Raw genomic sequence first — 26,173 nt, forward strand, 5'->3', positions numbered from 1 at the left:
AGGTGCTTCCGGGGGCAGGGAAGCAGAAGGGGCATTATTCCAAAACTAAGCAGTCAAAATGCAGAGCATCACATTTCCTTTGCCATTGAGACAAGCACTCCAGCACAACACAAGACCCAAACACACATGAGCTGTGAGGTGTCCACTGTCTCACCAGATCGCTGGATCATGGGGGAGGAAGTTGTTTTCTAACAGCAGTGTGTGTCCATGCTTGTGCAATACAGTGGTACCTCGGGTTAAGTACTTAATTCGTTCCTGAGGTCTGTTCTTAACCTGAAACTGTTCTTAACCTGAAGCACCACTTTAGCTAATGCGGCCTCCTGCTGCTGCCGCACCACCGGAGCAAAATTTCTGTACTCATCCTGAAGCAAAGTTCTTAATCCGAGGTACTATTTCTGGGTTAGCGGAGTTTGTAACCTGAAGCATATGTAACCTGAGGCGTATGTAACCCAAGGTACCACTGTATAAACTGAGTTTACTAGTGTAAACAAGTATAGCATGACATGGTAAAGGCTGCATACAAAAATATATATTATTTGCAAAACAAACTGAGATAGGAAAGTCCTCTTTCCCCTTGTAATTAGAAACTTGGGGAGGAGAACATTTACAGGTGAGTCATCCACTTGCCACCTGAATCTCCATGTGGTCATCTCACTTGGCTGAATTGACAATGATTGATTTGGTTACATAATACCATTATGGAATAAGCCAGAATGGTTTTGTGCTTGTGTAAATTTATTTGTATATGTATTAAGAGATGCAAGGTCTCTAAAGCCATTCAGTGGGCGGGGTGGGGAGAACATGGAGAAAATGTATACAGTGTAATGCATCAAATACACCATTATATACATTTTTAAAAAACTTGGCATATAAAATTCTTCATACTACACACCCTGAATGAATAAAATATTGTCTTTCAAAGCATTTCACTCATCCCAAAAGAGAAACTACTTTGTTGGAGGTTTTTCCTCAGTGTGCCCCCCAAATGTTTTTCTTTTAGAGTTTTACCCCCCCCCCCAATAAACACAATGTTAGAAATATTTAGAAAGATCATTTTTTGAGGATGGGGAATGGTACATTGCATCTGTGTTCTTCTCCAAATATGTCTAGGCTTTCACATCTAAATAAAAGCAAAACCACTGCCTAAACTGAATTCAGTTTTTAAAAAAGAAATAAAACACTACTTTCACAAAAAAAGAGCCTGGGGGGGGGAGTCTAAAAATAGGAACTGTCTCGGAGGCTTTGGTCCCCTGCTTGCCCAATTGACCCTGTTTTTCAATCTCAGTTGACTATCCCTCCTTCCTGCATTATATCTGGGTGGGGCTGGCTCATGTTTTAAAAATGTGAACCTGCTACCACCATCATATACTGCGGAGGCCTTAGCTATGCTGTTACAAAAGTGTTTTGTGTATGTTTTCCCCCTCTCTCTCTCAACTTGTGCCAACTCCTGACATCTGCTGCAGTGTTCTGAATGGAGAGCGAGAGACTGTGACTGTGTATGTGTTACGTATATCCCCAAATATGTAGACATAACGTTTGGGATCTGAATTAACAATTAAACCATTAAAAAAATAATCCACTGGCTCAAGTGGCAGCAGTCCCTCCTTTTTCTCTTTTCTTTTCCCTTTCCAAGAAACTGCAGGGATTTCTGGGAATACAACTCTCATTCTCTTTTGTAACGGGAAGAAAAATGATATTTTGCTGTCTCCTCCAACTCTGAGGAAACAAAAGCTGACTGTCATGACAGAAATTGCAGAGAAAAACAGGAACATCACAACAGTGATGGTTCTTTTTATTATCTTTCTTTTTCCAGCTATAGTGTGTGATATTTGCAACAAGGATTGTATTACGTGAAGGCCTACCCTTCTTAAGGCGGCTTCAGTGGGAAGCAATTGTCTTCTGACATTCTGTGGATGAGTAGGATGAGCCCAATTATGTGTGCATGGGTAGGCGGGGGGGGGGGACTTGGGGAAAGGCTCCAGCACCTCCTACCTCCACACTCCTTTGGCCCTTTAAGATTTGTGGTGGAGTCCCTCTGAACCACAGGGTGGTCCGCCATGTTGTTTCGCATAAACCACATCCACTTTTGCAGGACTTGATGTCATATCAGGCATGGGAAAGTTCAAACCACACCTAAAAGGCCCTAAACAGCCTCGGCCCAGTATACCTGAAGGAGCGTCTCCACCCCCATCATTCTGCCCGGACACTGATGTCCAGGGCAGAGGGCCTTCGGGCAGTTCCCTCACTGTGAGAAGAACAGTTACAGGGAACCAGGCAGAGGGCCTTCTCGTTAGTGGCGCCTGCCCTGTGGAACGCTCTCACTTCAGATAACTATCTGACTTTTAGAAGACATCTGAAGGCAGCCCAGTTTAGGGATGCTTTTAATATTTGATGAATTGTTGTATTTTAATATTTTGTTGGAAGCCGCCCAGAGTGGCTGGGGAAATCTACCCAGATGGGCAGGGTATTATTATTATTATTATTATTATATAAAAGGAGGAAGAATTGGGAGTGCACTCAAAGTCTACTCCCAATTCTTCCTTTGCTGCAAAGAAAGTGTTGCTTTGATTTCCTGGCTAGAATTTTTGTTTAAAGGCCACCTTGCATTTAAAGACACGGGTATGCCACTCTCATGTGCTGTTTGGACATTATTTTCTAAAAAAATATATAGTAATAAGAACTGGGACAGGAAGTGCCTGCTTAGAGGTGACAAAAGTCTTGCAAGGATGTAAAAGTAACTTCCAGTACATAAGGCTCCGTTGCTTATTGGCAAAGAGAAAAAAAAGGCATGGGGTGCAATCTCTTCCTTCATATTGGTTGGAAGGTATTATAAAAGGAGCTTGTCTTCCCCTGGAAACCCTTCGTGCCTTTGCAGGAGGTCTGCCTCACATGGAGAATGAAAGCCGTAAGTGATTCTGACAAAGTTAGAGCCTGCTAGCCAAAGCACTTCCCTGAGAATTAAGAGGTAATCTGCAGAATGCAGTCCAGATGAACCCAACCAAAAAAACTCACCACATCTCTCCCCATTAAGATGACTTTCACAATCCTCCAAGCCAAACAACATCTCCTCTGCCAGAGTTCAAAAGTATAACTATTACACTGGGAAATTCAGCACGGTACAATTAGTCACAGTAAAGAAATGGCAGGCTAGCCTTGCGGAAGAGTTTTGAAAAGATGTCAGAAGCCACATGATCAAAGGATAAATTCCGGCTAGTTCAAACTCGTGTTTGTGGCTCAGACGCCAGTCCAGAACAGACCCACATCCAGGCATGAATGGCTTTAATCTATGCTTGCTGTCTTGTTAGGATTCTTTTCTCCTAGTTTCAAGGCAGTGCGCTGGAGATTTTGATACACCAGGTCTTCAGCACAGCTCCCCCTGAAGCATTTCCCTCGCCCCAACCTCACGTCTCCAGCTGTCTCTCCAATATTTCTGCTTGGACGCTTCATTGTTGTCTCAGTCTCAATCTTCTCAAGACTGTACTTCTCATCTTTCCTCCCAAGCCTCCTTTCTTTGTTCCTGCTTCACCCTGCACACTTTCTTTGTTCGTTGACAATGTTGCCATCTATCCTGTTGAACAGGCATGTAACCTTGGTTTTTCTCCCCCTCCTTTGTTCCTCATACGGAGTCCACAGCTACATTGTGTTGCTTTGCAAAAAATGCGGCCCTTCCCACCGCAGGAACTCAAGTCTACGCCATGGTAATCTCTCACCTTGACTACAGCCTCCTCCTCTTTGGTCTTCCGCTGTATCACCTGGGTCCCCTCACATCTGTCAAGCACTCTGCTGCTGTAATAACGTGCCTCTGTCACCACTCTGATCATGCAACACCACTCATTGAAATCTCCACCCAGGAAAGGAATTGCTTTTAGAAAAGATCATTACTGATCTATTGTGGATTTGACACTTTGTGGAGTAACCTCTCTTGTAGAAATTGCAAATGTTGAAATATTGCACATGCAGGAATAGGCAAGTGGATAGCCGATGGTTAGGGATAAAGTAGTTTAATGGAACGTGTATTAGAAAATAAAGCAGCAACAGGAGGAAACTGGACACATCAAGAATAGAGGGCGGGAAACCAATTTTTGGGGGAAACTGTATTAAATTTGTTTTAATTTGTGGCTGATTAGGTACGATCCGGAAAAAGCAATAAAAACGATTTGGCAAATTTTATCTCTCTACTTCTTTCTGTCTGTTTCCACATTCAGTGCAAGGTCCTTCAACCTCCTCCATAGCCTTGCCCCTGCCACCCCCATCTCCTGATACAATCCTGCCAATGACCTTTGCTCATCTAGTTCCACCACTTGTAGCTGCTCAAAGGTTTCCTGCATCCTCCAACAGTTCCATCACTTCTCCCTCGCTGCCCTGTGCCTGGGACTGCTTCCCAGAACATCTGTCCAAAAACCAGCTAATGCCCTAATGGAACTCTGAGGATGCACAACTGAAACAACCACACAGCCACGTTTGCACATCACAATAAACAGGGCATCTAGCCAGTGAAGCAGAGAGGGGAAAACCCCTGTGGGAATTTTATATTTCTTAAAATTCATTAGCAGCAATGAACGGATGCACTTGCTGAAAATGCAGCAGTAGGCAAGCTTGGCAAGTTTACAGTTTTGTTTACTAAATAAAAGGAAACTGAACGTGCTAAATCCAATCCCTCTGCAGGGAATTGGAAATTTTCTGATGAAGACTGAAAACACTAATTTGCGAAGGATTTTTTTTTTTACAAAAAAGGATGATTTCCCATTCAAAATGTTTTGTAAAAATCCCCATTGCTGTCACTGGGGAAACATATCTGAACCAGAATATTGGCCAGTTGTTCACCAACAAGCTAGGATATGCAAGCCAACAAACCATGGCTTTTTTAAAAAAAATACCCAGGATTCAATGCTTGGCCACCACAGTAAGCAGAGCTCCTGGTTTGTTTCTCCCACCTGTTCCTGACCTAAAATTTATTTGTGAGCTCCTCTTGTAATCTGTAAAATGCCACATAACCACTGGTGTCCTCATATAAACAGAAAGCACGCCTATTGTATAAGATTCCTATTGGTACAGTCTACCTTTCAGGTAGCTTGCCTGACACTTTATTCATTCTCTTCCACGTTCTTTCCACTGATATTTCTTCTAGATCCTAACTGCTACTAGGAATCGTTAAGAAGCTCACTGGGGTAGGTTTTTTTTTTTTTAAAAAAGGTAGAAAGGTCACTCCCTGCCTCTTTAAAATATGCTCCTCTGCCTTCGCAGCGGACAAACTATCTCTTTTACCTCTATGGTCACAGAAAACATCCCTGGTTTTATGTAAGAGCAACAGCCTCCAAAGAAACACTACTGATAATTATCAAAATGAGAGATGCTGAAGCTATACTCACTGGCAACTCAAGAAAGATGCAATATAAGAGCAGGCTTGCAAGCTAGAGATGTCTCCAAAGTCATAATTACCTGGTTTGGAATATGGATTTGCCCTGCTTGTAACGCTGGCAGTATTATGAATCAAGTGTCACTCCCTGGCACAAGTTCTTCTTTGGCTCGGAAGGTAAAATGAGATTCTCATCGTGCAGAGTCAGCATTCAGGCTGACCCAGCGACTTTTGAAGGGGCAAGCACAAAGTCCTTTGTGTGTTAACTCCTTGCTGTCAACAAAGCTCAGCTAATATCACTGTGAAATATGTGACCCGACAACCGATCAAAATACAAGGCTGCTTGAGGAGTATCATCTGTTTGAGTCCATTAAAAGAGGCTAATCCCGGAGCAGCCAGTTTGCTGCCAACATTTCACATGGCTGTTCTCCTCCATCCACAGGAACATTGAAAGCTGCCCTCCACTGAGTTCATCCAGTTTACTACTGTCTACCGGTGCTAGAAACTCAGATATATAAGCTAGGCGCCAAATGGCTTCTTAAACCAAGATTACACCAAAACGGAATGTCTACTTGCCCTTTGGGGGCAAGACAGCTCTAAAGTTCTTCAAATGACAGACTGACTGTGATTGTTAAGCATCTGGCCAGTTCAGATGACAACCCTGAGCTAGGTTAAGAGCTTTGAGAACTTAAAGAAGAAAAGTCACTTGCTCCAGAGACAGCCCACATATATATTGGCCTGCCACTACCTCTTTTTCCTTAATGCTGACACAGACCATTCATAATGTATGGATATTCTTCACGACTGTGAGCAGGACAATGAGGTGGGCCAAGTGAAGACAAGCTACAACAATTCACTGTAACGTTGTTCACTGCTCCTGCTCAGACGGCAAAGAAAAAAGCATTTTGGTTCCTGAAATTCATTCCGGTTGCGCAAGTAAAATGTAACGGATAGAATTCTACAGGATGTGGTATTAGTGTATGAAAACAATCCAGACCCAAGGAACCCCCTTCATGCAATTCCAGATGGTAGAGATGTCAGGCACCTTCCTGGTGCCCAGGCATCTTTGCGTGGTCAAAAGTGGCCGAAAGCTAGGTGCAAAATGCACCTGGCTAATTTTGAACTCTGCTGTATGGAAATGAGAGCTGGACCATAAAGAAGGCTGATCGCCGAAGAATTGATGCTTTTGAATTACGGTGCTGGAGGAGACTCTTGAGAGTCCCATGGACTGCAAGAAGATCAAACCTATCCATTCTGAAGGAAATCAGCCCTGAGTGCTCACTGGAAGGACAGATCCTGAAGCTGAGGCTCCAATACTTTGGCCACTTCATGAGAAGAGAAGACTCCCTGGAAAAGACCCTGATGCTGGGAAAGATGGAGGGCACAAGGAGAAGGGGACGACAGAGGACGAGATGGTTGGATAGTGTTCTCGAAGCTACCAGCATGAGTTTGACCAAACTGTGGGAGGCAGTGGAAGACAGGGGTGCCTGGGGTGCTCTGGTCCATGGGGTCACGAAGAGTCGGACACGACTAAACGACTAACCAACAAGTGTCTATGGGAATGGCAGCAACTCTCCAGAATTTCAAGCAGCAGGCATACCCAAGCCCTACCTGGAGATGCCAGGATTGGATCTGGGGTCTTCAGCATGCAAGACAGAGAGACTCTACCACTGAGCTATATCTCAGTATAAAACTCTCAGCTTCAACATACATATGCTACCATAAGACACCGGTTGGAAAACAGACAAGCTTCCTGCTCAACACTCTGTCCCAAGAGGCTCGCATAAGCAAAGCTAAATAAAAACTGACCTGACCAGCATTTTTGCCTTCTGGTCCTCATAAGCAGACACACAGAGCATGCCTTCCTAACAGGACTGTCAGATGACAGCCCAAAAGTCTATCCCCCTTCCTGGCAATTCTTTCATCTGCTCCCTTTGCTGTCACCACCTCCTCTTCCAGCAGCGAGAGTTAGCAGATTGCTCTGCTAGAGGTGGGAGCAGAGTGTGCCACTTTCACTCAAGATGTCTGGCTGCAAAGCACTTTGTAAAAAAAAGTTTCCCCAGCCAGTGGAAAAGGTGGTGGTGGCCTGCAAATAGAGAAGGGTAAGGAAAGGCTAGTTTCTCTTTAAGGTCAAGTTGTAGGCACATGAAAATGTAGAGATCAGATCTTTAACTTGATAATGGCAGGGAGAGGAGAGCTCTTTAGCCCAAGGTCACCATTTCATCACTTCATCTAGCATTAATTGTTCCGAATGATAAAATATGTCCGAAAGGTTTCACTTCCATTCCCAGGTTGGTTCTGGACCTTGATTTGGGTAAACAAGGGCTGGTAAAAAGACAGCTTTTCATAATACCGTATTTTTCGCACCATAGGACGCGCTTTTCCTCCCCTAAAAAGTAAGGGGAAATGTCTGTGCGTCCTATGGAGCGAAGCTAGCAAGAACCGCTGCTGCTGACACGCTCTGCGCAGCTCTTCCAGCTCATTGTAAAGCCAGCAAGAGCCGCTGCTGCTGACCTGAGCCGGGGAGGAGGGAGGGAAGGGGATTCCGTCCGTCCCTCCCTTCTCCGTGGCTTGCTTTGAAGCAGCAAAGTGGGAGGGGAGCAGCTTAAACCCGTGTAAGCGGCTCCTCTCCCACTTTCCTGCTTCAAAGCAACCACGGAGGAGAGAAGGAAGGGGACCATGGATCCTCCACTGCTTGCCGCTGAAGCAGATTCCCTCCTCCCGGGCTCCCTTTGAAGCAGCAAAGTGGGAGGAGAGCAGCTTACACTCTGTAATCAGCTCCTCTCCCACTTACCTGCTTCAAAGTGGAGGGAATCCGCTGCAGTTGCGAGCAGAGGATCCATGGCTCCGCTTCCTTCCCTCCTCCGTGGCTTGCTTTGAAGCAGGGTGTGGGGGTGCAGGGGGGAAAGAGGGCAGGAAATAGATGCCGGGCAGGCAGACACAACCACACTTTGACCACTGGAAAGTCCACCTCAGCCTCCCCAGATTTCCACTGAGACGGCCAGGCTAATCTCGATGGCCATAAGTCAGGCTCAGCATTATTAACTGGACTTAGATAAGCCATGATTCCCCTTCCTACCCTCCTCTGAGGCTCGCTTTAAAGCAGCAAAGTGGACAGGAGCCACCCGCTTTGCTGCTTTAAATAGTTTAGTGCAACATTTGATTCAGAATATTTTTTTGTGTGTTTTCCTCCTCTAAAAACTAGGTGTGCCCTATGGTCAGATGCGCACTATGGAGCGATAAATACGGTAATTCAGCAAGCAGCATCCATTTAACCAATTCTTACAGAGTGAGGGACTCCTGTCTGCTCTTCCTCCATTCTTAGTGCACTTCCAGACTGGGGCGAGAGTCAATCACAGACAGGCACACCCAAGTTGCACATTTAGAGCTGATTTGGAGCTCTTGGACAACCAACCCCAAACCACCTTTTTTCAACAAGGAAACGACAGGAACATGAACTGAAACATATGATGGGAGAGCAATTGCTTGATGCAACTTTGTCCTTGCGAAAAAATCAGAATGACTACTATCTACACATACAAGCATATACAGAGCAAAGCAGTAGGGGGTGGTTAATTTTAATTGGAACAGTGGGGATGAGAGGGGATGGAGCATTTAACCCTTGCTACAAATGCTGCTTTTCTGATCACATGACCAAACTAGTGCTGTTTTTCTAGAAAAAGAGGTGCCAGAGTTCACCACGAACCTCTCTTAGAATGGCAATGGTGTCCACCAGAGCTGAGCTCCAGCTGAAAAAAAGCCCTGTCCCAAACTATCATATGTCCTCCTGAAGGAAAGATGATGATGATGATGATGATGATGATGAGAAGAAGAAGAAGAAGAAGAAGAAGGCCGCAGATTTAGAGCAGCAAGTAGAAAAAGCTACACATTTCCTTCGGTAGCACTGCTATGTCAACTGAAATTAACAAAGGGGTGCAGGTGCTTGAAAGTGGGGAGCAGGGCTTTCCTGTTATGTCACCTTTAGCTCTTAAGACCCCCCACCCCACCTAAAAGATATTTTTAAAACGTTTTAAGCTTTCAAGCAGGGATAGCTAACATGAAACCGTCCAGATGTTGCGGTTCTCTAACTCTCATCCACCCCGGCCAGCATGGCCAATGGTCTGGAATGAACAGAACCCTAGTCTGTCAACATCTGGAGTGTACTATGCTGGCTACCCTGGGCTTAAGGAGGTATACTGGAAAATAAAACTGAATTGCTTGATTTAGATCCCTTGTCATCCTCCTCCATTTCTCTCTCACAAACCCTACCTGAAACTCTTCCAGTTGTTGCAGGTTCTGCCCAAAGGAGAATGTGCAGTTGTACCTCAGCTGGTCTGGCAAGAGGAAGGCAGGTGAGCAAACCAGCCAAGGAAACTTTCAAGCCTTCCATACAGCCCTTCTCCTTGGCCGCTTTTACTTCCACCCTCAGCAAGGAGGAAACCAAGGAGATGGGTTGTTCAAGGGCTCCTCCTTCCCTGCTGTTGCTTTTGTGGCATGGCCTTCAGACCCTTCCTTGTGCTAAAACACAACTGGGCATAAAACTTGTGCATAAACCTTGTGCACAACTTGTGCATAAAACAACTGGGCACCGAGCGAGCACTGGGAAGCTTTGGATTTGAAGCGAGAACACACAAACACACAAAGGAACTCAGGAATAGGTGGCTGCAAACAATGGATAATTAAAATGCCCCCACCCCCGAGAGCAGCAGACACTCAGGGAAAGCACTGCAATTGCCCACAGGCTGAATGTTGTGCAGGCCTGGATTAAGGAAACAAAACCCTCTATAACAGCATTAACTGTGCACTTCTGCTGTTTCAAAAAAAAAAAGTGTGGTAAATAATTTCCAGTAGAGCCAGGTGAAGAGTTTTGATTTCTTCCATCTTAGGGGTTTGTGTGTGTGTGTGTGTGTGTGTGTGTGTGTAATTTTCCTTTTTTTTAATGGTTGTAATTTCAAACTGAGAATATTATTAGCAGAAAAGCATTGTGGGAGCTTGGATCTACATTTCTAAATCAGCAAGAAATTTGACCCCAAGAGTTCAAGAGGGGGTGAAGTGTACCTGCAAGTTTTTTCTCTTTCTACTGTTGGCTGGCTGCAAATCACTCCCAAAAGCACTTTTTCTCTCTCTCCTTGCAATCCCAGAATATTTATTTCCACGTGCTAGCAATCTAACTTACCTTCCAAATAATAAAGGTTATTTGATGGAATGGGAAATCAGCAAAGTTTCAGGGGGGTGGGGAAATAAGAAGTTTCTCTCCTTCCCTTGACCCCCAACCTCCCATTCCCCCACCCCTTAAAAAAGCGCACCCAACAAACAAAGACAACTGAGTATTATTTGTCATCCAGCTCCTGACATTATCTTACATTTCAGCCTCTTGGTAAGGACAATGCTTTCTATGTGATAGATATCGAAGGCCTGAAGGAGAGACTAAGGGTAGTTGCCAATTACAAAGGACGCTTAGTACCCACGGTAATAGAAATACATCAAGCAGAACACGGAAACAAGGTGGCAAAAGTAGGACAATGCACAAGCCCTTGAAGGCAGAGGCAGAGAGAAAGATGTCAAAGTCCAGCTCGAAGAACATTGTTCTCATTTGGTATCAAAGTAAACGTCGTTTCAGACCAGTATATTTAGGATTGCTTTTGTAAGAATTATTGAGAGGACTGGAAGCTTTCAAGGATTCCAGGGATCCGGATTTTGGCATTCTGTGCTATCTCTACAACATGGGTAGGCAACCTAAGGCCCGGGGGCCGGATGCAGCCCAATCGCCTTCTCAATCCGGCCCACAGACGGTCCGGGAATCAGCATGTTTTTACATAAGTAGAATGTGTCCTTTTATTTAAAATGCATCTCTGGGTTATTTGTGGGGCATAGGAATTTGTTCATCCCCCCCAAAAAAAATATAGTCTGGCCCCCCACAAGGTCTGAGGGACACTGGACCGGCCCACTGCTAAAAAAGTTTGCTCTACAATTAACAAGCTACAAGAGCATCCTAGCATGGCATATATATGTAAGCATCCATTTCGAATATTGGGTTGTTTTCCCAGGCATCAAGGCTTCTTTTTTACATGGAACCTCAGGCTCTCCCTAATTTAGACCCCCTCACAAGGCATTCTTAAACCCTCTGTGCAAAGGGGGCATATGCACCAGCCCTGCCCACTCCACACTGACCTTCCTGCGTTGTAAACAGAAGGTGCTTACAAACCCGCTCAAAACTTTTCTGTTAAATGTGGGGAAGGCTGAATTGGTGGGTGGACAGAGTGGAGCTAATGAGCACTGACCCTCCGTGGACTGTTTAAGAATGCCTGGGAATGGCGTTAAGAAGCAGCTCCTGACCTGAATTTTCAGGATGTGGCAATTGGCTGTTTTAGCAGACGAATTCGCTTTTGCAAGACTATGTATAGGCGTGAAACGTAACATGGAGCAAGTCTGGAGTCGCAAGAAATGAGAATGAAGTAGTAGGTGGCACAGATGCAAATGTGGAAAGAATGAAAAACTGGGGAATGAAGCTCATGCTTTCTACAAAAGGAGCAATGGAGCCCAGGAGAGAATAGTTACACTTCGAAACCACGGGCTGCAAAACTAGAATTGCTTCAAGGTTGATTTATTTGAGCAGGTTCCTAATGCTAATATTTATATCTCAGTTAGATTACAATGTTTTTCAGAATATTACAAAGGGAAAAAAACTTGGGAGCCCATTTTGAAATACCTTTATACGCCATGGTCTTTTTTTATTCTTACAATTAAACCAGGCATTACTGTGGAAACCAAATGAAATAGCGGACAAATTTACATATTAAAAGAGGTCTGAGGGCCACTCATGCACCACAGCAAAAGGGTTAATACAAACACCAAACAAGGACAAGATTTCTGTGAAATGTTAGTATGTTAATTGTACATATACAATTTTCAAAAGTACTTATTGTGATGTACAGTGGTAGCTCGGGTTACATATGCTTCAGGTTACATACGCTTCAGGTTACAGACTCCGCTAACCCAGAAATAGTACCTCGGGTTAAGAACTTTGCTTCAGGATGAGAACAGAAATTGTGCAGTGGCAGCGCAGCGGCAGCGGGAAGCCCCATTAGCTAAAGTGGTGCTTCAGGTTAAGAACAGTTTCAGGTTAAGATCAGACCTGCAGAATGAATTAAGTTCTTAACCCATGGTACCACTGTAAATAGAAATGTTTACCTCACCATAGTGGGGAAAGCTGTGACCAGGTGAGCTATGGGCCCTATACATGAGCTGCTGCCCAAATATTAACCCCAGTCGGTGGAGCATGAGACTCTTAATCTCAGGGTTGAGGGTTCGAGCCCCACGTTAGGCAAAGGATTCCTGCACTGCATGGGGGTTAGACTGGATGACCCTTTGGGTCCCTTCCAACTTTATGATTCTATGAACTCCAGGGTCTCTGCTCTCCCTACTTAGGATTCTTGATCTTGAAAGCGGAGTGGACAGCCCTTCATACAGAAGACTGTACCCAAAGCAATAGAGGTTGATCCATTGGGGTGAATGGAGCAGTGCTTCACCAATCTTGGCCTCAACCACATTCCTACTTCCAACCAGGAAGTAGTAGGTGGCACTTCCTGTCTTTTGAGTCCTCCTTAGTCTCAATGTTGCCCTTCTAGGACTTAGTAGGCAGAAGGATGGGGACAAAACTAGAATTCTAGATGGCTCTGCCTGCCATGGGCTCTGATTCCACCTACCATTGGGCTCCCTGACTTCCACCCCAGCAGTCCCAAGAAGTATCAACCATCACTGCTCTAAATGCATGCTTAAAAAAATGGCTCAAAGCCCTTTGGCATGCTCACACTTTTAAAAAGAAATTGCCAGCCACTGACATTTTGCAAATGCGATCGTTTAAAACTGACCTTCAGCGGTTCTGTTGGGTGGCAATATCAATGTGCACGGCATGTATATAAGGAAGTTATATTGCCAAGAGGAAGTTCTCTGGATGAAGGCTTCGGAGAACAGGCTTACACAACTTATCTGATAAGTATCTGAGCCAAACAGGTGTTTTGATATAGCTGTCTCAAATGACTCGCTTATGTTTTTATTTCATTTGACGTCCTAGGGAAAGCCACACACATTTTTTATTTGTGATTTATTGTTCTCTGAAGGGCCATGGGCCATTTATGCTGCCAGTTTTGAGTACAGATTAGCAGAAATGAATGACAGTCAGTGTCAGGAGACTGTTAAATATTGCAATAAACCAGGGGATATACGCAACCTATGCAGAACCGGGGTGGGTGGGTAGGGGTGGTATTTAAAACTAGTTGCAATCCGTTCTAAGAGGGTTTTGTTTTTCCTGATCCACTGCAAAAAGAGCGATACCATTTCAAAATTCTGAATATTGCATTGCAGTTCTATGAGCTCATATGTAGTGTTCCTATCACCCATTCACAAATGGCATTAGAAAGAAATCCTACTGGGGCATCCTCCATGCAGAAGAAGGGGTCAATGGGACTGTGCTGCTGGGCCTGTTTCCAATTTCACTGGCCATGTCCCCAAGATGCCTGCATAGTGTTGGCTCAGATGTCTCCATAAGACGCATCCACTGCTGCTCATGCATAGGCTTTCCGCTATGCATGCATATTCGCAGGGGAAACCACTGCCTTGCAGAATGCTGCAGTGGACCAGCAGCCTGCTTCCACTAGCCCCTTCTCCATGCATAGCTTCCATCCACAGTAGGGTGGAGCGATGTCTGGTTTTCACCATTGTGATATATCACCAGCTAAACATCATGATATACTGATATATCATGATGTCTGAAATAAGGATGGAACTATGTAGAGGCGAACTGGCAACTGCTACTACTTAGGGGTCTAAAACTGAGACATTTTTACTTACCTTTAACATACTGTTGGGGTGCAGGTGGCGCTGTGGGTTAAACCACAGAGCCTAGGACTTGCCGATCAGAAGGTCGGCGGTTCGAATCCCCGCAATGGGGTGAGCTCCCGTTGCTTGGTCCCTGCTCCTGCCAACTTAGCAGTTCGAAAGCACATCAAAGTGCAAGTAGATAAATAGGTACCACTTTGGCGGGAAGGTAAACGGCATTTCCGTGCGCTGCTCTGGTTCGCCAGAAGCAGCATAGTCATGCTGGCCACATGACCTGGAAGCTGTACGCTGGCTCCTTCAGCCAATAAAGCGAAATGAGCAACCCCAGAGTTGGCCAGGGGTCCCTTTACCTAACGGTCAGAGGTCCCTTTACCTTTAACAACTACAGTGGTACCTCTGTTTTTGAACATCTCCACTGACGGACGAACATTTCGGTTTTCGAATGCCATAAACCCGGGAGTAAACGCGCCTCGGAAGTTGAACATGCCATGTGACTTCTGTATTGAGTTTTCCATATTGAGGCTTCTGATTAAGTTTTCAGTTTCCAAACGTTTTGGAAGTAGAATGGTCTTCCGGAATGGATTACGTTCAAAAACCAAGGTACCACTGTATGATTTTATAGTACTGAGCAACGAGGGTGGCAGGAATAATGAGACAAGTGACGACCAGCTTCACGGTTGTTCCCACATCTTGATTTTTTTACATAGCACACACATACACATGATGATTCACGATATACCACTAAATATTATGAAAACATTACCATAATGTGGACTTCAGACTGATTTTGGATGACGTATTGATACGTTACCCAGCTCTAATCAACAGGGAATATCTTCATGAGGCTACCATGGCCCAATTAAGCCTTTCCTTCCATGGAATGGAGCTGTTTCCTTAAGGTTTAGTCCAATGCCACTTCAAGGAAATGTTTGTGTCCATTGACAGAACTGCAAGAGAAACAGCTCTCCCAACCTCCTGTCCTCCAAATCCCATCAGGGATGGCCTGGGATGATGGCAACCCTAGTGCAACAACAACTGCAGAGCACCAGGTTGGAGAAGGGAGGCAGACTTATGCAAGGAGAAAACCACTGAAATCAGAAGGTTAGGTCTTCACAAAACTGGGATTGCGTGTGTATGTTTTACAGTGGTACCTTGGTTCTCAAACTTAATCCATTCCAGAAGTCTGTTCCAAAACCAGTGTTCCAAAACCAAGGCGCGCTTTCCCATAGAAAATAATGCAAAATGGATTAATCTGTTCCAGACTTTTAAAAACAACCCCTAAAACAGCAATTGAACATGAATTTTACTATCTAACGAGACCATTGATCCATAAAATGATAGGAAGAAACAATGTATTGCAGTCACACAATCAATCCATCAGTAGCTGAACTGGGTTCCACACAGTCACAAAAACAAAAAAGAGCCACAAAAATGCAAAATAAATAGCAAAAACAGACACCTCAGCATAACACTCATAACAGAAGTGCGGCGCTCAAATCGGAAGCGTTAACACTCAAAACAGAAGCGTGGCACTCAAAACAGAGCATGTTCAGCTTCTGAAAAAAGTCGCAAACCGGAACACTTACTTCTGGGTTTTCAGTGTTTGGGTTCCAAGTTGTTTGAGTACCAAGGCGTTTGAGAACCAAGGAACCACTGTACTACGATTTGGACTTTGATTGTCATCTTAAGTGTTGTCGCAAGTAGGTTCAAGTATAAGACACTGTCCTGCCTGTATGGTAGACTGATCTCTCTTATGCTAAAGCTTTCCCATTCCCTGCCAAAAAAATAAGGAAGAAGACTACCCATTCCATTACTACCCTTGCTCAAGGTCAGCAAACAAGGTGGTTTATCAACCACCCCCAAAGCACATCTTCTGAAGACAGCAGCAGTGCAGGATGAAGCCCACATTTGTGTGGAACTATGTCTGAAAGCAGCATGGCACAAAAAATAACTATTAACAGGAAACTAAGATTGCTTGCCCAAGGGTACCATTTTTTTAAATTTCCAGGCTTTAAACTCATTTTTAAGGAGGAGGAGAAGGAGGCGACAACATTGAAGTAGCGTCTGTCATAAGAAATAAACGTTTCATCATGCCTACCGAAATGAAGCCTGGTTAGAGGGAAGCACAGCAGGAGAAACACACTTGACAGGCGCGATCAAAAGAGGCCACTGCGTCTGAGCAAGAGGAAATGCAGAGTTCCCGTAAGCAAAAGGAAAGAAGAATTGTGCCACCCAGTTCTCCCTTCCCTGAATAATTCAAGGCAAAATCAGCTCTGCTTAATTTCACCGAATTTGTCCTTCGTGTTAACACTTGGGCTTGGGGTGTTACTTGTTCTTCAGTGAGTAGGTCCCAAAAGGACCCTCGTACCTACAGGACCGCCTCTCCTGGTATGCCCCGCGGAGGACCTTAAGGTCCATAAATAGCAACACTCTAAAGGTCCCGGGCCCTAAGGAAGTCAGATTAGCCTCAACCAGGGCCAGGGCCTTCTCAACACTGGCTCCGGAGCCTGGTAGAACGCTCTGTCTCATGAGACCAGGGCCCTGCAGGATCTGATTTCTTTCCGCAGAGCCTGTAAGACAGAGTTGTTCCCCCTGGCCTTTGGCTTGGAACCAGCCTGATCCCCTCCCCCTCTTTCCTTTTGTGATGGAACCCCTATTTGGGGACTTCCCTGGCTTTTTTCTGGCCCACGTAGGACCAGTCTAGATAGTTGGCCTTGGTGAAGATTTGACGTTTTCTCCCCCCAACAGTTTTTGATCTGGGTTTCCACTGAAATGAGGCTACATTTTAAGTTGTACATGCCCAAAAGACATTCCTGTGGAAAGAATCACAGCATTTTATGTCATCAGGAAGGAGGATGACTCTGTTATTGTCCTGACTACATGGATTCTTTTGGATTAAGCCCTTAAAGGGCTCATCTCATGAAAGGGCTGATTGAGCCCTTTAATTCTGTTTTAAAGTTGTATTTTAATCAATTTTTTTATATGCCTGATGTTAACCTCCCTGAGCCCAGTCTTGGTCGGGGAGGGTGGGGTATAAAAATTTATTATTATTATTATTATTATTATTATTATTATTATTGAAAGAAAAGAGAGATGGTTCCATTTCTCCAGCTAGGCCAGCACAGGTATAGCTAGTAGCTGTGACTGAGATGGCAGCTGGAAAACCCAAGCTTAATTTGCTTGGCTGCTGGGAAGAAGCATGAGTCTCTTAATCGCAGAGGGGTTTGGATGAGACAACCCTTGTGGTCCCTTCCAAGCCTACAATTCTATGATTCTATTACAATGAATACAATAGTCATGGGCTAGATCCAGAGAACAGCTGGTACAACTCGGCTCATGCAGAAGGGTTTTCCTGGTTCTCTATCGGCAACGCTATAGTCTCCTATGCCCCCCACCAAAGCCACTACAGAGACTTGAGGACCCTCTGGAACAGGGTGGGTTGGGGCAAAGGGAGTTGCAACTGGGAAGGGAAATGGGAAGAATTTGAGAAGGCTTCCTTGCAGAAGTGCCTTTCCACTCACACCGGACACTTCTGGAACTTCTGTTGAGAGAACCTGGGAATGCCAATAAATAATAAAAACAGATACCCAATTTCAATCTGTAATAAGTGCAAAACCCAAGCCTGAATTCTATCATGAAAAGGTGTTTGAGAGCCTCCATCTAATGGGCATGGGGCGGTTTTAATGAAGAGAAGTGGCATGTTCAAAAGCAAGTACCGTATTTTTTGCTCCATAAGACTCACTTTTTTCCCTCCTAAAAAGTAAGGGGAAATGTGTGTGCATCTTATGGAGCGAATGCAGGCTGCACAGCTATCCCAGAAGCCAGAACAGCAAGAGGAATTGCTGCTTTCACTGCGCAGCGATCCCTCTTGCTGTTCTGGCTTCTGAGATTCAGAATAATTTTTTTCTTGTTTTCCTCCTCCAAAAACTAGGTGCGTCTTGAGGTCTGGTGCATCTTATAGAGCAAAAAATACAGTAATTAAAGGCAATGAGCTCAGGGCCAGTCCACGTTAACTGAATTATCAATAATATGCTTTTCCTCTGAGGAAAAAGAACGTGTGCTTCAGTTGACCATACAGCCAACTTGATTGGAGTGTCATGTGTTACAGCGCCACCCAGAATGCTCTGCAGTTCATGCAAAGCTCAAATATATTACTTATTACATAATCAGCATTTGATGTGCTTTGAGAATCCCAGAACTACCCAGTGGAACAGCCAACTGCTGGATTTATATCAACAACATTTACAGGTAAGGCACTACAGTGGACGCTCAGGTTGTGAACGTGATCCGTGCGGGATGCACGTTCGCAACCCGCAGCATTCGCAACCTGCAGGGGCATGTCTGCGCATGCGTGGGTTGCAATTTGGCGCTTCTGCGCATGCACAAAGCACAATTTAGCGCTTCTGCGCATGTGCGACCCCCGAAACCCAGAAGTAACCCGTTCTGGTACTTCCAGGTTTCGGCGGGTCCGTAACCCAAAAAAACACAACCTGAAGCGTCTGTAACCTGAGGTATGACTACATCCTTAAGACTATAGATTAATTCTCTGGATTTCCAACAAGATACTCTGAAGTAAAATGCATAGTGAAAACTGAGTAAGAGAACTGCATAACTGCAAAGCAGGAAGGGATATATTTGTGCTATGAACATGAGCAATATTGCACCCTAGTTTAAAGTCACTACACATCTAACAACTGTGAGAAGACACATATGCGGCTGTTAAAACTTCACAGTAGCATATGCCAAAAAGTATCCCAAGTGGCACTGAAGTAAAAATGTGGAGCAAAACAATCCACAGGTGCACACCAGTTTTTAGCATACTGCAAAGCGGTCTACTCAGGCCTGCCTTTGGAGACTGCAATATACATTGCAGATGTGTTTGGAACTAACTTGGAACAGCTGATATGAACACCATTCTCCAGTCCTAAATAAACATCCACAGACGACCAATTCCCACCCCAAGTCAAAAGTGCTGATGTGTACCTTTAAAGACCTTTTACAATTTGGGACTTGCGATACCTGAAGGATTGCAGTCTGTCACCCAAACCAAACTGGCCATGTGCCAGGATTAACTTTGGAGGCCATTGCCCCAGTGCCCTGTCCTCAGAGGTTAGGCAGAAGACCTCCCAGGTAGAGGTCTTTTAGTCACCATGCTAAACCCATGATTGTTAGTCAGGTCTCTTCAATCCCGTTCAAAGGTAAATTATGTTGCTTTGCTTTTCCTCTTTTACCACTCTGGATCTTTGTTTTTTTTTTTACTTCATTAGTATTTTTATCTTTTGCAAACCTCTGTGAGGATTTATCAAAAATTGGTTAGTGGCACAAATATTTAATACTGGGCCAAAGGAATGAGGACACTCATATCAGACACGGAAGTGAAAATTCAAGGGTTCCCAAGTCTGCTGCTCATATTAAGTAAATTGAGTGCAAAGGTCAACAGAGGGTCTCTGCTCTAGTAAACAAGATTAAACATAAATGAACAATATAAGATTAATGTGGGTGGCCAGTTACTGTAATCCGATTAACAAAAGGGGGGAAAAGGAGAGAGGGAGGGGAACAGCTATCAAAAACCTTTGCCTCTTATTTGCAGAGATGCCCATTCAGCAAAATCTGCTATGGAGGAAGAAAGGAAGGCAAACTTTGGTCCAGGATGGGACTGGGTTGCTTGACTTAGGCCAGACTCTTTCCTCCAAAATGGTATCTACTAGACTTTCCTGTGTCTTTCTCCAAGAGCTGAACTTGACAAATGCATGCTCACAAAAGCCACACAAGTCATAGCTCCCTTCACACAATTAGCAAGTGTGTAAATCCTCCTTTTATATAGAAAAGAGCAGTTGATGGAGAAGCTATTGGATCAGGACCATGCTGATAGATTATTTTTTTTGGGGGGGGGTCCTTTAAACCTTTGATTCCTGCTCTGACCCTGATCCAGATAGGTGACCCTTATCTGCTATTTACTACAGTGGTACCTCGGGTTACATACGCTTCAGGTTACAGACTCCGCTAATCCAGAAATAGTACCTCGGGTTAAGAACTTTGCTTCAGGACGAGGACAGAAATCATACTCTGGCGGCAGCAGGAGGCCCCATTAGCTAAACTGGTGCTTCAGGTTAAGAACAGTTTCAGGTTAAGAACAGACCTCCAGAAAGAATTAAGTACTTAACCCGAGGTACCACTGTATTTTTTAAAACCCCAATCCACTGGTACACTTGTTGGTTGCATGAATTGTGACAAGTCTAGCTTTGCCCATACAGAACAGGAAAGGGGGAAAGGGGTAAATGGGGGGCTGAGTGAAGGCCATTCCAGCGAACAAATAGCTAACAAACTGCTAGAAGAGAACAGCCTTGTCCATCATTACAATCTTTCTGTGCAATATGCAGGAAGGGAAGAAAACATTGGATACATTCTCTATTTGGGCAGCAGGAGAGCAAGACCCAATTGCAGTTGTTTCTAGACCGCAATCAGGAGAAATCTGGGGTTCTCTGCAAGTTTGGCCATGAGATCAGGAATGACAGACAAGCTTTTCTCCAGGGAAGCTTTTCAACATGTTTTGTCTTCCCCTGCAATGTGTGGGCATATGAAAGTGTTGAGTGTGTTCTAAACTGCCTCACCCCAATTGGATTGTGTGCCCTACAATATGCACCAGAATTATCTGCAACGCAGTGGCGGACATTATTTGTTTCCATAGCTCCGCCAGTGGGCTTTCAATAGGACACAACCTGGAGTTTATTGGCAGATGACTTAATGAGTCAGTTTGGACAATTATATCTTGACTTAATAAGGCAAGATACGAAGGGCTCATTCCACAACACATGAAGCCCTTTGTTCTTGCCTTCACACAATTAAAACAGGAAGCCACCAATTAACCAGTTTCCCATTTCTTGTGAAATCAGGAAACTATGGTTACCAGCTTCATAATAAGCCAGACTATTAAACAAACTTCAAACCAGGGATAAATACCTTGGCTTCTTCCAAAGCTGGCAACCATAGCTCCCTAGTTCAGATGAACTAGGAAACTAAATGAACCCTAGTTTAACTGCAACCCACATGGATGGCGGAACAAAGGGGCTGTGTATGTGTGTGAGCAAAAGGCTTGTTCATCTCTTCGCTTATTAAGCAGAGAGACAATTGTGCAAACGTGGTTCAGGTAAAAGGAGGTCCCCCCAAAGAAAGCATGAAAACCACTGCTCTATGATGTCTCAAAATCCTTTGCATCATACAGCTACTTCAGCCAGGATATAAGGGTTCCACAGATAAGTGGGCGAATGAGGTAAGAAAATCTCAAGATTGCTCATGCTCAGCACCATCAACTTGGCATCATTTGTCTGGATAGTTCACATCCATATTTATTCTGAAGTAAAAACAGCTAGGATATCGCCAGCCTGTGCACCCATGTTGTATTTCAATCTGTTATTGCAGGAGACTCTAGGATTTGGTGGGCAAAGCAGCAATGCCTTAGATAATAAATAAATGTTTCACGTTCATCCCTCACTTCTAATGAGAAATATTTTTACATGCACTGTTGATGCCGATATTTATAAAGACAGCAAGATCATTAAAACGATTAAGGGAGCAAGAAGACTACATTCCAACACGGATTTTCCCATTATCCTCTTGACTAAGCAGTCCACTCACAGGTCAATTTATAGAGAGTCTATATACCCACAGTCTTTAAAACAATATAAATCAGGGCTAATTTATCTTGAAAATGTGTGCCAGGTATACTTCAGTTACTCAGCTACTTATTGAGGAAGCTCACGTTCTAAACATGCCAAGTTTGGAAATTCAGGATTCAGCCTAGGATTGAGGGCTGGTCGAAGCAGAAGAACTATCAGCGTTTAACTATAATGACAAAGCAACTCACCGGCCATTAAAGAAGAAGCAAGACTACGGTCGTTCTGAGAGGGGGAAGTTAAATACAGAGGCTAGACAAATTCTGAGTTTCTGGGGGAAAGGTAACTATGGGTTGATACAACCACAGATAGGATATAGATTTTACTATAGCCAGGAGAAAAATAAAGCAAACCCTCCCTCACAATGTAGGCTGGGTTTAGTGCCAGGAAGCACAAACTGCTGAGCAGGGCTGTATCTGTGTAGTGTGGGCAGAGCTGATGCTAACCAGCTGATGGAGGACATTTCCCTGGTAGAAGGGGCACAAAGAGGCAGTTCTTTATAAACTGAGAAACAACCAGCCCATGAGTTTTCCAGTTTTAATGCTTCATCCGTCCTATCTGGGTACCAAAACTTTTGCTCTGCCTGCACAACTTTTCTGATGACCGGTTGGGGTTTTCCTTTCTGAACAAATGGCAGCTTGTGCCCAAATTGAGAAATGTTCCATGCTCCTTAAATATCTTTGTGTTCCTCCAGCAAGTAAATGTCAGAGTTATTCACATGCACTGGGGGGAACAGATTTTTTTGGGGGGAGGGGAGGTGGGGGTGTTTAATGCCTAATATTCCAGAATACTAATACTGTCAGAGAACAGGAGATTGGAAGAGGAATTGTGTATCTGCCTGAGCTCTGGGAAAACCTGGTTACTGTGATTAAATTTTGTCTGCAGCTAATGACTGCTGTCACTGGCACCATTGCCTCTACCTGCCATCTCTCTCTTCCGAACTGAGCTCACAAACTGACAGCTTGCATCTGTCCAAAGGAAGTGGTGCAAAACAGATGCCTCAAACCACATGCGCCAACCCCACCCTACCTCCACACAGGATGGTGCTTCTACACATGCCACGCAAATGGAAACATTGTGGGTCCATTCCGGATCTTTCACAAATGCCAAGTTTTTCACGGCAGAAGGGAGGGGAAAGCCGTTTTCCCCAAGTACATTATTGTGGAATTTTAGCTAAATAATGAGGATGCCGTGTGTCAGAATGCCCCCTCCCCATCCAACCCCCCCCCAGCAACTATACCACTTTACATAGTTACGTGGGGAAAGGCCTCAAGTCACACTTCTCCAAAACAAAACATGAACTGAAACACAGTCATCCTTTAAAATTCGCACATCTCTGAATCTTGCTGAGTAGTTCTCCAATCAATTGATGTGGACATAAACAAACATGCTAGAGTAAAATGCATATATTCAAGAAATCAACATAGAAAAATGCATTATGTTGGAGGAAATTGCTTTGCAAAAATGGGGTTAATTAGGCCAAATTGCACACACACACATGTGTATATGAGAATAAATTCGCTCCTGAAAGCTGGTGAGTACAAACAGGTGTGGAAATGTGGAGAAAGTTTGGAAAAATTAGAAACTGCAAGGAACTGAAATGGGCAGATTCATCCATCCCTACTTGCCACACTCCCATACATGTTTAAGATTTTCAGCTCCTTTAAACTTACGTCAGCTCACTGCTTTACAGAGTAACTCTGGGACTAAAGTATAGATTTTGCAGATAATTATAGAAGAGACTATTTTGATGTCCCCCTGCACTTAACGCAGCAGACCAGTAACGGGAAGCAGAGAAATCAATAAGAACCAGATTAAAAAGGCAAAGTTTTATTCCCGTTATTCACAGCACTGCTAGCTAAGACTGTAGATTAACTCTGTCTGTTGGACTGGATTTAAAGACACTATCTTTTATTCTTACACAGGTAAGGGAGAACAAAGGAGAGGTAAAGTTTTAAGAAGTAGTGTTGCAAGAGTCTCACTGGTATGAACACTCACAACAAATCACCCACCATACTGGCAGTTCTTTGTGGATTGAGCTGGATGTGGGCATGGACCACAGAAAATGTATGGAGAAGATTTCTAAACAAATATGGCTACAAGCCACAAATTTAGCTTGCAATGAAGGTAGCTATCAAGGTGCCCTAACCTTTGGGATGCTGTTAGCAGAAAGGTCCATGATTTGTCATGACCTTTAGCACACAAAGCATTTCACTGCCTCCACTTCCCAAGGGAGGTCAAGACTGAATTTGTTTTACAGAGAAAGAAAACAATCTGAGTTGTATAACAAGGATTATATAGGGTTAGTAAAATAAATACATAGTCACCTCCAGATTGAGTCCCTTCTCCAAAACAGTGACCTCCGCATACCATAAATTCATTTTTGCGCAACTGTAGTGGATTGAAGCGCTTTGTTGTAGCAAATCCACTTTTTGGTATAACTTTTTGTAGTTAAGAGAAATTGCAGGGAAATGCACTAAAAAGTGTGGGACAATGACTTCTTGATAGGAGGTATAGCTGCAAAAAGTAATCAGGACGAATGCTATATATAACCTCCCAGCTAACAACTCAACAATATCCTCATATAAGATCGGGGTAAGCTTTATGCCAGTGAATCAGGATAAATGCTCAGTAAAAAGGTCATCTGAAGAAGACACAAGAGTCTGAAGTCTAGCCATTTCTGTGGATTGATGATGGAAGTGAACTAGAAATCTCTCCGGCCAAAGTGCATCTTTCCGCTGGCCCAAGCAGTCCAGTGAATACACATCCACAGCAGACAGAAGCATGTGATCAGCAACGTCAAGTGATACCTCTAGTACTGGACGACACCAATTGTCAGTGCAAAGATTTAAGGGTTGCAATGCTCCCTTGTGCCCGTAGTGGAGGAAGATAGGTGTGGTGGGTGCGGACCACCCCGGTTCCACCACTGAGGGGGGGTGACTAAACGCTGGGTGGCACTCACCACGGGGCCTGCAGTGCGCCCAAGCAATGCGTCTCTCCTGGGAGTGACACAGTGCCTTGGGCGCCCGCAGGCTCCGCGCTGCCCCAAACGGTCCACCTGCCATCTCTCCCTCAGTTGTAGGGCGACTGAGTGGGAGGAGGCAGGCAGACTCTGGAGGCCCCGCGGTGTGCCCCGCCCTTATGGGCGGCTCACTCCGCCCCTCAGCGTGCTGTCCCAGGCACCCGAGCGGCTTCCTCCACCACTGCCTTGTGCCAAAACCAAACAAATGGAAATTAGCATGTCAGAGAAGGCTACACTAGAACTCTCTCGGCCCAGTGGCGTAGCGTGGGTTGTCAGCACCCGGGGCAAGGCAAGTAATTTGCGCCCCCTAACCGTGGATTTGCGCCCCCTAACCCGTGGATTTGCCCTAACCCCCAGATGTTGCGCCCGGTGCGGCCGGCCCCCCCTGCACCCCCCACGCTACGCCACTGTCTTGGCCCACATTTTAATTGTTGGTAAAAAGGATCCATTCTCATTTTTGACCACAACCTACTGCAGTCTCAAGGGGCAAAGTCTGTCTGGCAGCAGGTGAGGCTCTTAATTGCTTAGCTGAGTTATATTAAAGGACAGCCAAGGTTTCTCACAGACACAAGTAAGAATGAAGATGGATGCAAAAGTAAATCAAGCCTTATTTATTTGCTCCAGAGCACAGAGTTCAGAAAAGACGGTGTCCAAGGTCCGTTACAAAATTCTCTAGTTATTCTAGTCTTATTTTAATCTCCAAAAACAGGGGGGAAAGGTTAAGAAAACCCTGCTTGCATTCCAACAAGTAGAATTAATTACGGTTAGGGGTTTGTCTTACAGTGTTACTCCGCAACAGGCATGGAGCAGAGTGGGCTTATTATTTTTCGGCCGTAGCTATTATTCTGGTTTAGATGAGGTATGCAAATTCCCAGGCCTCCAGTGCTTGCAACTGGGTGGCTTTTAAAAAGAATAAAAACATGGAAACACAAACGCAAGGCTTGCATTACAGAGGCACAATTAAGGAGGGCAAACATCCACAGCTTATTTTTAAGCAGATGATTGGGCGGGGTGGGGGGGGTGGAGGCAAGAAAGTAATGCAGGGCGGCTGCTTTGTGGTCTACACAGTGGTTTCCTGTCAAGAAAAAGGCAACCATCTTGTGTGATGTCATCGGAACACTTCTCCCTCATCAACTTACACCTATCCTTTCCTGTAACAGCTGCTTGACAGCTTACCAGAAAACCAAAAGTTGTTCTGCATGAGAGCTCCCTCCCACCAGTAGCACAAGCTGGATCAAAGCGGGGAATGCTAACGGAAAGACTAGTGTAAAGAAACCACACCAC

At 44.6% G+C, this 26,173-nt stretch overlaps 1 protein-coding gene across 5 annotated transcripts in view; it reads right to left on the reverse strand.

The window, feature by feature from the left end:
- ELOVL5 (ELOVL fatty acid elongase 5) overlaps positions 1 to 26,173 on the reverse strand; it is a 67,013-nt gene that overhangs the window by 30,619 nt on the left and 10,221 nt on the right. The window contains exon 1 of one of the 5 annotated variants that reach the window (XM_083607417.1): positions 14,207 to 14,340. The exons of the other annotated variants lie outside the window; for them this stretch is intronic. The gene's annotated coding sequence lies outside the window, so the exon portion shown is untranslated. Of the gene's footprint in view, positions 1 to 14,206; positions 14,341 to 26,173 lie in introns of those variants that run through there. 5 annotated transcript variants of the gene reach the window in all.

This window comes from Podarcis filfolensis (genome assembly GCF_964270895.1).
Source record: "Podarcis filfolensis genome assembly, chromosome: 3".
In the NCBI taxonomy this organism is placed as follows: Eukaryota; Metazoa; Chordata; class Lepidosauria; order Squamata; family Lacertidae; genus Podarcis; species Podarcis filfolensis.